This window comes from Columba livia, chromosome 1 (assembly GCF_036013475.1).
Source record: "Columba livia isolate bColLiv1 breed racing homer chromosome 1, bColLiv1.pat.W.v2, whole genome shotgun sequence".
Taxonomy (NCBI): domain Eukaryota; kingdom Metazoa; phylum Chordata; class Aves; order Columbiformes; family Columbidae; genus Columba; species Columba livia.
Genome location: NC_088602.1, coordinates 47,324,145 through 47,339,295, shown reverse-complemented (window position 1 = coordinate 47,339,295; position 15,151 = coordinate 47,324,145). Strand labels below are relative to the sequence as shown.

Genomic DNA, 15,151 nt, shown 5'->3' with positions numbered 1-15,151 from the left:
CCCCCCACCACTTCCCCCTTTTACCCCTCTCCCCCTTTCCCACTAAGGACAGGTGATCAGGAGGAAAAGAAGGACAGAGAGAAGAGAGTTGGAAAAATTAAAGATGTTTTACTAATGCTACTAATAAGAATAGAGAAAATAATACAAAATATACGAAACCAATCTTGAAAGTCTCAGCAACTGCAGAGCCGGCAACCAAAGTCCTGGATTGGACTCTGCAGCCAGCCGGAACTGAATTCAGTCTCTCACTAGGCTTCAGTTTTCAGGGACAACTAGCAAGGTCCTCTCCTAATGTTGGCCATAAGCAAAAGGGAAAAAGAAGGGATGAGATCTTCATGATCTCCCACTTTTATATGAAGTATTCATGTGAATGGAATGTTATACACGGTTGGTCAGTTTCTTGGTCACCTGTTTTTCGTTTCCCCTCTCGCGAGATGTCCATCCATGCTTATCAATAGCTTCGCATTCCACTGCTATGTTTACCAAAACATGTATCTGGTTCTCCAGGAAAATGCAACTACTATGAAGGCTTTAGCTGACAGGCAAATTCACTAAAAGAGAAACGTGTTTTTTAAAAAAAACAGGACAAGAGGTTAAAGAAGGAAATTCAGACTACTCAGTTTTGTCTGAAGCACTGATGGCAAGATGTCAAAAACAGGAGGCAGGCCACAGAAAAAATCTCTAACCTCCTATAGAAAGTCCAAACAGAGGCTTGTCTGTATGGCCCACAACACAGAGCACCATGACATAAAGAAGGAAAGCTTCAGTGATTTATAGGAATTTACACCTGTTGGGCATTTGGCTTGACATAAGACAAAAGTTATATTCTACGGCCTGACTTCCTGTTGCCCTATCAAGAGACCATTAGACAGTGTTATTGGAGTTCTCTTTTTTTTTTTTGCAGATTAAAAATCCTCACCCCATGGAAGACAGATCTTTCTCAGCTGTCTTTTCCTTTCCAAACTCCACCCTTCTTTGAGTTTCAGCTTGTTTTAAGGGTAAGTGTAAACAGACATTTAAACCAGTAACAGGTGTTCCCAGAGAGGCATGTTTTTGTTTCATTCCAGGAGGATGAGGTTTGTGACCATACACATTTCCTTCCCTTATATGACCAGGACCTTCCAGGCAGAAAAGTTGTACTGAGCCAGTCTCAGCCAGCAAAAGCAAAATTCGCTAAGGAGATTCACAGTAACACCCTGGAGGTCTTTGAGGAGAACAATATTGAGACAGGTCACGAAAAATATTGGCCTGAGATCTGCAGGCTCCCACGTAGGCAGTGCGTGCTCCGAGGTCCACAGGCAAACACACGTACGAAGAGGAATGGGCTAATGTTCCCTGAAACTTCCTCTCTCCTGCAGTTCTCAACACTAATTGTAATTCTATCCATCTTTTACCTGTGTGTACAGGACAGACACCAAGACTGTAACAGGCAACAGGTACACATGAGGCTGGTTTTCCTTTCTTTGTGCCAGAACAAACAAACACAAAACCAGGAAGGAGGAGTGGGGACACAGTTGAGAAAAATATTATGACCAAAGGTCAGGTTAAAATTAGGGTAAAAAAGAAGGGGTTGCATTAAATTCTTGGTTATCCTGAGGTTTTAACATTTCTTTAATTATAGGATTAGAAATTTCATGTTTGATCTGAGAATAACTGTTGATCTGTAAATCTACACTTTCCACTGAAAAACATTGATATATTCGTGCAAAAAACCAATATATTTTGAGAAATTTTCAGTTCCATCAAACTCCTCTGTCTCCCCAGCATTTTATAGGAAAATCCCTGATGAGGCCTTGCCTTTCATCCCCTTCTTTGGATAGACCTATTCCTAACCATTCTCAAGCCTTTGGCCATGTTCCACCATCACTACTGACCCCAGTGCATTTAATTTTAGGCTCTGGCCTTGTTGTTGAAATCACAGTCTCTGTGCAATAACCATTATTTTTGAACTTTCCACCTTCCCTCATCACTTTAAAGATATTTTCGTAGCACAATAGCTGTGCTCCTTTGTGGGGAAACTAGCCTTTCTCCCTCAGTCGGTCTGGATACTTTTGGGAGCTCCTCTCAGAGATCTTCTGCAGATGTGAGCTCAGCTACTAAGAATGGCTGGGCATGGCCCCAAGTTTTGAGCTCAGCACATGACCCTTCCCAGAGAGAAGACCTTCAGTCTGTGTCCCAGGCCACAGCTCTCCCGCCAGCACAAACCAGTACAAATAGGCTCTGCCAAGAGCAAATCCGCTAGGAATGATTCCTATCCGCTGCTGGGGTACATGACTGCTTTGTTTGAATTTTAGCTGCTAGCCCTTGAAAACTGACTTGACACATGGCTTTTACCTAAAAACCTGACCTAACTTATTGATAAACATTTAGCAAACTAAACAGCTTGAAATGGAGACCAGTTATAATGGCTTCCCAAGGAGAAGAAAAAAACGGGAGGGTGGGAGGAAATAAAAGGAGGGGAGAACAAAAAGAAGAGGAAAAAATAATTGTATGTGCCTTTATCCTATGCAGAACTTCTATTAAAACTAGTTTCTTACCCTCAGACAGCAGGGAGAAGGGAGATTTATTATGTCAGAGAAGAGAGAAGAGAGTTCTCTGCTTTGATTCAAGACAGATCCAAATGAATCTAGAAGTTTCCAGGAAAGCTCTTGCTGGCACTGATTTCATGTCTTCAGGTTTTAGTGTATATGGCTCACAAAATCTTCCTCTTGTGGGGAAAGATCATGTTCTTGGGAGAATGACAATAATTCTTGTAATGAAAACAAAGAATGTATTTTTGTTTGTTTTTCCTAATGGCCCTGATCCAGCCAGGTTTTGCGTGCTGGTAACAGATGTTTTCTTGTGAGTGACCCAACATCTGGCACAAAGATCTTCTGTTGTAATTGTTATAATGAAAACACAAAAGGCTGTAGCGTTAGACACCAAGAACTGCATTTTTTTTTAATGGGTTCCTACTTTGAAGCCATGAATGTGTACACTGGGTTTGGTCCAAAGCCTTTGGAAGTCAACGGAACTTTCATTGATTTCATCGGTTTTGTATCAGTCCTTTTATGAAACACTGGATCTAAATGTACAAAGACAGAAAGAAAACTGCTGATATGTCTATGCTTTTTTTTTTTTTTTACTAAACACTGATTTTTCACATATTTTAATAAGAAATCACTTTGTTTTCCTTGGTGTGAAGCTTTTTTTCACAAGTCTTTCTGCTTCAAAATCTTGCTAGAAAATAACACAAATCCCAAATCACTTTAGACAGGCTCATTAGACAGGCAATACAGAAAGAAAAATTGTGATGTTTTTGGCACAGTTAGAAATCAGAGGATTATCTCTCTTGCTGTGTCAGATGAATCTCTCTACAGCAGAAATAAATTCTAATGTCCTTCTTCTTAAAACGGGGATCTTCTCATGAAAATGAAGGACCAGAGTCAGTTCTCCCTGAACTTCAGAGGGCGGATGCCTCAGAAGTTTGAGAAAAAAAACCCAACACATTGTTTTTGGTTTTTTTCAAATTAAAATGCTATTCTTACATGCACTGAAGACTGTGACTTTCTTGCATTTATAGGTTAGTGTATAAATATGAATGCAATCTCTCTAAATATAGTTACTTTATACTGTTCTTCTGGACAAAGAAGGAAAGAAGGATAGAACAGAGAAGCAAGTCGGAGAGAAGGGAAGGAAGGAAGGAAGGAAGGAAGGAAGGAAGGAAGGAAGGAAGGAAGGAAGGAAGGAAGGAAGGAAGGAAGGAAGTTGTGAAAATAAAAGAAGATAAAAGAGAAAGAATGAGAAAATACAAGGAAAATAAAAGAAGGAGGAGAGGAGAGGAGAGGAGAGGAGAGGAGAGGAGAGGAGAGGAGAGGAGAGGAGAGGAGAGGAGAGGAGAGGAGAGGAGAGGAGAGGAGAGGAGAGGAGAGGAGAGGAGAGGAGAGGAGAGGAGAGGAGAGGAGAGGAGAGGAGAGGAGAGGAGAGGAGAGGAGAGGAGAGGAGAGGAGAGGAGAGGAGATGAAAAAGAAAGGGAAAGAAAAGAAAAGGGAAAGAGAAGAGAAGAAAAGAGAAGAAAAGAGAAGAAAAGAGAAGAAAAGAGAAGAAAGAAAAGAGAAGAAAGGAAAGGAAAGGAAAGGAAAGGAAAGGAAAGGAAAGGAAAGGAAAGGAAAGGAAAGGAAAGGAAAGGAAAGGAAAGGAAAGGAAAGGAAAGGAAAGGAAAGGAAAGGAAAGGAAAGGAAAGGAAAGGAAAGGAAAGGAAAGGAAAGGAAAGGAAAGGAAAGGAAAGGAAAGGAAAGGAAAGGAAAGGAAAGGAAAGGAAAGGAAAGGAAAGGAAAGGAAAGGAAAAGAAAAGAAAAGAAAAGAAAAGAAAAGAAAAGAAAAGAAAAGAAAAGAAAAGAAAAGAAAAGAAAAGAAAAGAAAAGAAAAGAAAAGAAAAGAAAAGAAAAGAAAAGAAAAGAAAAGAAGAAAGAAAAAAAGAAGAAGAAAGCCCGTACAAGGTAGTTTGACTGACAGCCAAGACATGATTCACTTTAGAAGCACTACAGTACTAAAGTATTCACCAATATTAACATGCATTTTATTCCCAAGTAAATTAAATTCCCATCAAAAGCTGTTACTAAAGCAAATGTAATTGAAATGTATTAGCTCCTTATCCAGAGCTCTTCTCCTATACAATTCCACCCCTTAAGCATATTTTTTGCCTTCTTTGCCTTTCAAAGTTTTAATGAAATGTCTCGTAGGCACAAATAGTACATTTCCTTACCTAATATAAACACAAAAGACTTTTTGCTTTGGAAACAAATGTAGGGGAACAGCTGTGCTGATGAGCTACTCAGAGCTCTTATTGAATCTGCAGCTGCTTCCCTCTGTCCTCAGAAAACTCCTGGCTTGATTGACAGAGAGAGAGACAACCAAATGGAAAAGGAGACCAGATACCAGTCACAGGCTTAAATCAGAGCTGCCTTAAATCTACAAAAATTGTGATTCTTATTTTTAGCTGCTGATGTGGCAGTCATTTAGTCACAAATCTGACCTTCTGCAGAATAGGTACAAATCCCTCTTCCAGAATTTTAAGCCACTTAAAATTCATTCAGGTTCAAACCAGCAAGTTTTTAGAGTTGGTTTATCAATCTTAGCAGAGAAGGTTAAAGGCAAATATATTTTAGCAGGAATAAGCTATAACAATCACAAACTTGTTATTTTCTCTTTCCTTTTCTTTACAGGACTGCTCAATATTGCAGTTTAATTAGAAAATTTAGCCATCCAGGGAAGAATTCATAAAAATAAAAACATTTACTGATTGCTATCAAAACCATTATTTTGTCCCGTTCAGGTCTCAAAGACTGTGCTGGTTTTGGCTGGGATAGGGTTAATTTTCTTCATATTACCTACTATGGGGCTATGTTTTCTATTTGTGCTGAAAACAGTGTTGATAATACAGGGATGTGTTAGCTGTTGCTAAGCAGTGCTTACACAGAGAAAAGACCTTTTCTGCTCCTCACACGACCCCACCAGTGGGTAGATGGGGGGTGCACAAGGAGCTGGGAGGGGAAAGAGCCGGGATAGCTGACCCCAACAGACCAAAGGGATGTTCCAAACCATATGACATCATGCTCAGTGTATAAATACGGAGGAAGAAGAAAGAAGGGAGAGGTATATGGAGTGGTGATATTTGTCTTCCCAAGTAACGGTTCCACGTGATGAAGTCAAACTTTTCTGGAGATGGCTAAACATCTGCCTGCTGATGGGAAGCAGTGAATGAATTCCTTGTTTTGTTTTGCTTTACTATTAAACTGTCTTAATCTCAAACCATGAGTTTTCTCTCTTTTACCCTTCCATTCTCTCCCCCATCCTACAGTGGGGGTGAGGAGCGTTGGTGGGAAATGAGGGAGTGGCTGCGTGGTGCTTATTTTCTCACAGGGGTTAAACCACGACAAAGTAACATTTCAAATGTTGAGTAGGATTATGATACTACGTGTGTCAACATTGCATTCTCTGGTAATCATGGAGATGCAGGACTCATCAGTCTTCAAGACCCAGTGGCTACATCTAGATGTCCTTCTCATATCAGTCTAGCAAATAATGTATGAAAAACAGATGTCATTTACCATAGAAAACTAGAGTATTCAGATATTCAGGTCACACAGAATGGATCATAGGTAGCATTTATAACTTTGTAACAGCAGATCATAGAGACAGGCCTTTGCCTGGCCTTTTATGTGCTTAGCATATATCAAATGCAAAGTGGATTAGGCTGTTCCTCAAAATTTAGGGTCCTAAATGGCATATTTGGTGCTTAAATGGGTTATTGAATGGCTGTCTCATCACATGACTTCTTTTCTAGCAAGGGAAAAACATTTATTTCTTTGCTGTAGAAGCTGCAGACCTGTTACTCCACCATGAAAATTGGCATGATGATGATGATTATTATTATTATTATACAAATTGACAGATAGAAGTACAGTGGATACTTGAAAACTTAGAGGCTTCAATCTAAACTAAGAGGAGAACTGGGAACACTTCAGAGGTGATGGGTCTAGATAAGGTCCCCACCTCCAAATCAGAGCAAGTCTTCTCCATCCCATCTATTTTCTTTAGGATGGTTACCTGAGAGTGCTGTCTGGATGGGAGCCATCACATGCTTCCACCAGATTTCTGATTCAGGCTATGTACTGTGGTGCACACCTGCAGCTGGGTTTAGATGCAGTCAAAATTGATGTTCTGGCTCCGTTTCAGTTCTGGGTTGATAAGTATCTCCCTGACCACCCATGTAGGGATCCTGTCACCGGGGGCTTACCTCAGCATTGGCACATACAGCCTTTCAGCACTGCCTGTGGGCTGTGGACCTTTTTTGTCTCTGACACCTGTTTCTGTTTCTCTGTCCCACATTTAAAAGAAGAATTAAATATTTCTTTCTTCTGACATGACTGAAAGACCACTCTGTTTTTTTTTTTTTACTTTATCCTGATTCATGTCCCTTTTGCATGAATTCCTTGATTAGTTTTGTTTTTTTGAATGTTAAAAAAAGGTATTTTGTTGTTGCCTTAAGGGAGGGCAACCTGCCAATGATCATTAAACAAGCTGTGGTCCAGTCCATGCACAAGAAACCATCATTCAATGCTAACTAACTTACCAGTCAGGCCTGGTCTTAGAAATTAAGTGCTTTAGGCAAGATAGGTTTGTTGAGGGTTTTAAAAATTTTATTGCCATACACCCATCTGAAATATTTTAAAAGCTCATAGACATGCATATATAAATATATATATGAGTGCATGTATTGGTATGTGATTGTTTGCAAGTGTTTTGCACATACATGCAGACACACACACTTGTTATGTCATGTGCCAAGGTACCTGAGACAGCTACATCCCAGCTGAGCTATATGCTTTTACCCATCCCACATCGCATTACTTTTTGCTCTGTATTTCTGGATCCCTTAGGATAGGTCTTGGAAATCAAACACGCATCTGAGTAACCTCAGACAATTGTCACGTCTTCTTTTTTGTGTGACCGTAAAACTTCTCTCTTTCTTCCCCCAGGACAAAACACTATCTGAAAAACTGTGTCTTGTATGCAGCTAAGTATCTTGATCTATACTTCATTAGTTAAAATTAAAAACCCTGATTATTTTGGAGCTCTGCGGAACAAGAAATATTAGATTTGTCCCAATATAAAGAGTATATTCTCAGTTTCAAAAGGGACATAATGACCAGATTTTCCAAGCACATCAGTGAGTTCACTAAGCACACCTTTTTCTGTACATGGATACCTAGAGTTAGCTAGCTTTGTGGTCCAGAACATCAACATTGCCTAGAAAAAAAGATAAAGTATGCTGAGAATAAGATTTTTGGATTACTTTCTTGGATTACAGAAGGCTGCATTTCAACTAAATCCAAAACAAAGCAGTCTTCATGTGGTCTGAATGTTTCCCATCTGTTTTTATCCTGGAAATATCAAACCCATTAGACTCTAAACTAAACTCTCAGTGATCCACTTTTACAGGTTTTACCACTTTCTGAAAACCCTATACAGTCAGCTTTTTAATAACTTTAAAAGATAGAGATATTAAGCAAAATTTGGAATCTCTAAAGAGTATCTAAGGAATAGTTTTCTGCAAAATCTATAGCATATGGAGAACGCAAAGCTATCTAATGTGGCAGAAAGACAAGACAGTTACCTATCCAGCAAAAGAAATAAAAGTATGCAAAACATTGGATACCTGAATACTGAGAGCAGTGCAAAAGTGAACTCTATTAGAAGCAATGAGGTTGCTTGCATGCTTAAATAAAACAAGTGTTTAACCACTTTATTGTGTTGGAACATTAATCTGTTCTAAATATATAATTTATATTTGACTGCAACAGAATTTATGGATGTCTCTGCATTCAAAGTCTACATCATACATGGTCATGTTTGGATGTATAGGCCTTGAAAATAAATACAAAATCCAAAATGCAATCCAAAGATATGTTCATATCTATTTTGGTAAAAATAATTTATATCCTACCCTCTACACTTCCAGCTGAATGTTTTCCTTTCTTCTTAGACCAGCTTTCTATGAATCAAGAAGAAAGGCAACTAATGATTCAGCTTGTACAACTGAAAATGCAGATAGCTTTTGCTCTGTTTTTCATTTTAATCCTATTAGAAGCAATTTGAAACAGTGCGTTTTCTGTGAGTCATTTTGCTTAGTAGATATTTTTATTGTTGTTTTTTTTTTAAAAAAAAGAAGTAATAAAATAATGAATTGTTTCTGTCTTAATCTATTTGCACATTCAGTTAGTTGCATCTTTTTATAATATATTCTATGTAAATATAAATGTTCTGTTTAAGAAGGAAACAGTGCTTTAATTTTAACATTTTACTTCCTCATTTTCCCAGTTTTTTGTTTGTGTTTTTTGTTTGTTTGTTTGTGGGTTTTTTGGTTTTGCTTCATTTTTTTAGTCTAGGGTTACCACACGTCTTATTGGTAGTCTAACCCATTGAACCTTTACTTTGAGATTTTGTTTTATTGATTCTGTGTTCTAGCGCCTGTAATATGATAAATATGTGGAAACTTGAAAATGGTGTCTTGTTTACATGGCTATGCAGCTGCCAAAACAGCTGCCATTTCAATTTTTAAAAGGGAAACAAGGGCCCCTTATCTGATGTGGAAGAAAAATAGACCAATCCATCCATTCATTTTTAGTGTGTCTCAAACACATTTAATAACACAGATGAACCAGCATTTAAAAAATACTTTAAACTTTACAAATAAGATTGAAAAACCTTTCTAAGAGTAACAATAATTTATATTATTATGTTAAAACATTTTTCTGTATCAAGGTTACAAGGAACTTGAAACTTCAGAAGATGGGAGTGCTTCCAAAGAGTCCAACATCCCACCAAACTGTATAATTTCTGCCAGCAGCTATAATACAAAGGAAAAATAAAGCAGGTGTCGATAGGTCCTGGTGGGTGATGGGTATTTCCATCAGAAGTAAAGTTTCATCTTTTCAAAAAATAATTATGCCAAACTGAATGAAAAATCACGACTGTAAATTTTCTTTGAATACATTTATTTTTAGTAACATTAATATTAATGACAGTAAAATTATCTAAAAGCCAAAACACACTAATTTATAGTCCACTAGATAAGAATGTGGTTGACTCGTAATCAAAGCAAAAAAAAACAAACCAAAACAAAACACCAACACAAAACGAAAGTGTTTTTGACACAAGATATTTGATAATTTTCACATAAAATGTTGACAATACAAATATATTTCCAGGAAATATTTTGCTTTTGTTAAATCAGCATTTATTAGTGTAAAGGTGTTCAGTGAGAGTTCAAACTCCAAAGCTGAGCATTCTTGACTGGGAACAAAATCAGTCATAGCTTTGAGTGGTCAACATCCACAAAAGGATGCAAGACCAGATTTTTAATAGGGAAGTTCTATCTTTTGCTGCCATAGAATGTTAGAACAATTACATAATATTCCTTTAAGTGCTAGGTTTTGGATCAATATCTACCAATACAATTCCATGGGAGCACAAGTTCAGTTATTCTTGTTAATATCATAATACACAGGTTATATACTACTACCTGTTGTTGATGTCCTTCAGCTTCTTCATTTTATTTCAGTCCTCCTTCAAGCAGGAAAAGCACACTGTTATTTGCAACACTTTCAGATACTCTATTTTTCATAAAAGAGTATTTGTAAATAATTAAACTTGTTCTCTAATCAAAGTTACAATCAAAATTATGTAAATAGAGAATAATTTATAATTTACTTTTTAAACTGAATGTGGTCATTTTAAAATTTGAACTATTGTGCCATATCTTAACTAAATTTAAAAATGTTTGAGGGCAGAACAATTCTTTTTCTATAATCATCTCTTTCAGTGCATTCTCTAGTAATACAAGTACCAGTAATACAAAACATAAATAATATCCTTTCCAGCTACATGATAACATTTTTCTGTAAAGAAGCAGTAGGATTTATTCCTTGAAACAAAATATTCGTGATATATTTTATGAAACTAGCCACAAAAAGATGATATAGGGAGATGTACACATTCTTTGCACTCCACATTTTCAAAAATAAAATATATATTTTAAATAATAAAATGCAGCATTTGAATCTATTGTCTGTGCTTTTTTTCAAAGTATGACCTAATCTGGTGTCCTGTCATTGTTTTGGCAGAACATGAAACAACAAATATGTTATATTTGAGTGGTTTCCTGCAATGTTATTCTATCAAACTGGCAATTTCCGAAAGGATTTGGAAAGGAGTTTGCAATTCCTTAGACACCAGGGAGGTCCAGCAATGGCTGCCAAGATGATCTGCAGCTCAAGCTGGTCCTAATATCTGAGCACATAAAAACATTCTTTTTACTCCGATTTATTTTTAGGCCTAATTTTAAACAGATTTGAGAAACCTTCTGAGTATCCACTGCTAGCACTCCAGGATGCAAAGGACTCGATACTGGTATTTTTATACTTTGTGACACACAGAAAAATTACACATTGCTTTCTGAGAAGGTTTTTAAACAGTAAAAGTTTAATTGCAAAAATAAAACCACTCCAAATAAAAAGAGAAAGCAAGCAATAACCAAACAGTAGATGTTACAAATAAGGACAGGATGTGCCCTAGGATTCTTATATGTGTAATCATGTACTTAATCTGTAGTCCATGTACTTCACATACTGTTCATTATCGCCAACAAATGTTGATGTTTCCAAGATGGTAGCAACTTGGAAGAAATCTGTGATTCAGTTGTGGTTTGGAACCAACTCAAAACCTTATGCTTCAGCCAGTCTTACTGAACTCCGGCCTTTGGGGCAGGGACAAATGCTACGTGAGATAACCTAATTCTACAGGCTTAGTCCTCTTTCTAACATGATGGCTGAAGATAAAAAGCTGTAAAACGCAAGTGGTTTAGTATACTCTGTCATTGCTGCTTCAGATCACCATAGTCTAGCATAGACTAAAAACTCCAAGAGTCTGGAAGTGTCAATTCATTAACATAAGACTTCTGAGGACTTTCTATTGCCTGGGAATATTAACCTCAGAAAATGCATCCACATAAGAAACTTCTCTTGTATCTTACCTGCAATGGAGATGCTTCTACTTTAGTGTTTCAATCACTTGGCAAAAATCATGGTTCCAGAGAAAAAGGGGACAGGAGGGCCAGTGTTTGTAATGTCTGTATGTAATGTATTTAGGCAGAGAGAGCACCAAAGTTTTCCATAATGCACACACTCCCACTGGAGAACCTCATGTCATGCACATGGATTTCGAGTATCATCCCAAACACATCCCAAACCAGTCAGAGGCCTTATGTAGAGGCTGTGCTATTTCTATTTCATTATACATTACATAGTTTTTACTTTAACTTCATGCACTTCCTACTTAAATGTACTTGAGTTCAAAGTAGTGTATTTAAAACAGAGACTTTATTTCCTCCAGGTCTGGTCCTGAGAAGAAGTCTTTGTTCTCCCACCCCTTGATGACCAGTCGTGTCAGGTGACAGGGTGTAACAAAACTTGGGGATTCTCCCTCACAAACAGGAGAGGACAACAATGAGGTATGAAGCGGAACTTTGGTTTAGTAGGCTCCTAAATAGTATTTACCATTTCCATTTGGAGGAACAGGCAGAACTCCATAAAAATCTATTACTATAGTTGTTATACTTCACAAGACCTAAGGTAGACATGAAAGAGATTGGTATGCAGAGGGAAAGAACATATCAATTGTCCTATCAAGTCAGATAAAGCCAGTGGGCTGTCTAAGCATTCTTAGCCTTCAAAAATAACAAGCCGCTCCTCATGAAGGAGGAAGATGAGGTAGAAAATTTAGTACCATTACCATTTTCCTGTAATGAAAGAATAAGTGAGAATTTAGAAATAAGTGTCAATTATTGTTCACAAAGGTTAGTGGGGAATTTAAATAGGTCTAGTGGAAACAAATCAGTGGTCTAAGTAGATCTTTGAAGTATTTGTTTGTTTTTTTCTGTTCTATTAAGTAAAATCCATTGCTTATTAATTTGTAGTGGGCAATTCTAAGTGATTTGAACATATGTTTGAGTCTAACCTGTTATATTTGAGTTAAATTCCCCTAGGGGAATTGGTTAGCTCCTCCTACACCTTAGTTAGTTAGTGAAGTTTGATGTAGCTGCAGCTGAAATTAACTATGGAAACTGCAACAATATTATTGCAGTTGTTTGAGGCCTCTCATCCAGGAACACCCCCCAAGATACTGTTCAAAGGAGGAAAATCAACTGCTACTTAAATTAAAGAGTATGGGATAAATTTAGACAATTTCACATCATTACAGTAAGGTCAACCACATGATTAGTATATGTTGCATTTAACCTATTATTTTTGATAAAATGCCAAATAATTGGAGCCGAAGGGAAGCTGGATTGTGGTGATTTCTGTGGAGGATGGACAGATTCCAGTGGTGTTTAACCAGGAAGTTTCAGATGTATGCAGAGATTGTGTATTTGAATTGTATATTTTCTCTGATTGTTATTGATTTTTATAGAAATTCCAAGAGAGAAGGTACGTTTGGCAAGAAGACAAAGATTTTGTATGTAAGATTCTAAGCACTCACAGCTCTCCTTAGAGTCTTTAATTGCTGGCAGAATTTTTAGAATACAAGATCATAGGAAAATTCAGGTGGAAATGGACTCCAGGAGTCCACTAGTCTGACCTTCTGCCCAAAGCAGAGACAACTCTGAGGTCAGACTGGGTTCTGCACTTCTTAAGGGTTCAGTGGCTGAGCTGAACGATATTTACACAATTTCTTCTACTCCTTTCAAATTCAGTGAAAGAGGAGAACTGAGGGAGAAATAAATGATTGAGAGGAAGTAGTGGGAAGCATATTTTTTTCTTTCTTATCTGCAATGGGTAGCACAGAAAATGCTACAAGTTTGTACCTTTTGGAACTGAGTACATGGAGCCAAAATGCAACAACAAATGATGCAGTTTCAGTGACCCTGCCTTGATAGAGGTCTTTGAAGTGTCAACAATATTGTCAACTGGTCTACATCCATTGGGACAGAATCTCATAATCCATCAAGCTTTATTAATTTCTTAGGATTAAAGGAATAATTATTTTTGTAGCTCCATGCTGAACATGTCTTCTCCACTAGTTAAGACTCAGAGTTCTGTTGGCTCTTCAGATGAGTATCTACCTTTCGAAGATATTCTCACTCACTATAGACACTAATTATTTCATCTACATTTCAGAAAATAGTTGAATGTTTTGTTTTTAAAACCAGGTCTTTTTCTTTCACTCTAATACTGACTGCTTAGTAAACACATGAGATCTGCTAATGAGGAGTGATTTGTCTTGATCTCAGCTGGGAAATTTCATCTATGAGTTTCTTCAGCCAGGAAGAAAAATAATTGGAGTGACATTGATGCAAACATAATGGCAAACCTGTATAGAGTAAGAAAGGAAATTCTGAAAAGTATGAAATAGGACATGATCAAATGACATACTAAGTAACAAAGACAAACACATAACATATGATGCCTATGGATTCTAGGATAAGACTGCTGTTATGTGGTAACAATTGTCTTCAAAACAAATCTCATACAAGTGCATATATCCATCCTTTCTTGTTTGTTATAGTTTTAGTGATCCTCAAAACTTTCGAGTTACATTTGTGAGGAAACATTATCAAGATAGAAGGCATCTACCAGAGACTAATAGGTGGTCAACAGGAGGAAATTGTTGAAGCCTATAGGTACTACAGGTAATTCTTACAGCTCCAGTCAGAGGAGCTATTATATTTACTCTGTTAACTTCATGTTTGTGATAGTAGTGTTTTGGGAATGGTCATGCTCACCATGCATCATTTAAATTCCTTGTTTGACTGACAGGAAAGTTATACCAAAGATGAACATTTCTATAATATGTCATACCTTTTAATATGTTTTCAACTCTAATGCTAATGAACTGATTTTGCTGACATTCTTATGGCAGTCCAGTGCATGAAAACACTCACATCTGTAATTAACACAGATATCACTGAGAAAAAGCATTATTAATTTACAAAAACAGATAATTCATCAGTGTACATTATTCCATCTGCAGAATCTACATAAATTATATTAGGAAAAAACCCCACAAATATTTGCCAGTACAGACAGCATCTCTGTGAAAAAAAGTTGCTTGTTGGTGTCTAAGACTATTTCTTTGATGAAAGAGATTTTGAAAATATTTGTATGCAAATATATTTAATGATATTTTACATAAATCAGAACTTGGTGGACTATTTCAGTCAATTTTGATACAAATGTATCCTTAGAAGTGTCTGTAAAGCTCTTCTAATAACAGAGCATGAGATCTCAGGTAAGTGATCAAGTTACACCACCTTAAGAAGGTGTTGTCCATCAGTTGACCCATGACAGCTGGTTATGCAAATACTCATAGTCTGCTCTAGATGCAAAGTAATCTACTTCAACTCATAGTGGTGGTTCATGGTGACTCACCTGGCTCATGGTAACGTTTAACTTGTTTGAATCATATAGACACTCAAATGCAACCACAATTAGCTTCTCAGGAGACGGTTGACGTGTCCTCGCCTCTACATGTGTCTTGGTTGTACGGATCTGTGTGTTTCTGTGGGAACAGCGCTGAGATAGTGAATTAATCTGCAGCAAACATAAGAAGA

The 15,151-nt window shown here is 37.2% G+C and overlaps 1 long non-coding RNA gene across 1 annotated transcript; it reads right to left on the bottom strand.

The window, feature by feature from the left end:
• Positions 1-13,037: 13,037 nt before the first annotated feature.
• LOC135578337 (uncharacterized) lies at positions 13,038-15,151 on the bottom strand. The gene is made up of 3 exons (XR_010469848.1): positions 14,970-15,151; positions 14,400-14,484; positions 13,038-13,911 (listed from the first exon to the last, which is right to left on the bottom strand). It is a non-coding gene; the product is annotated as an uncharacterized LOC135578337 (long non-coding RNA).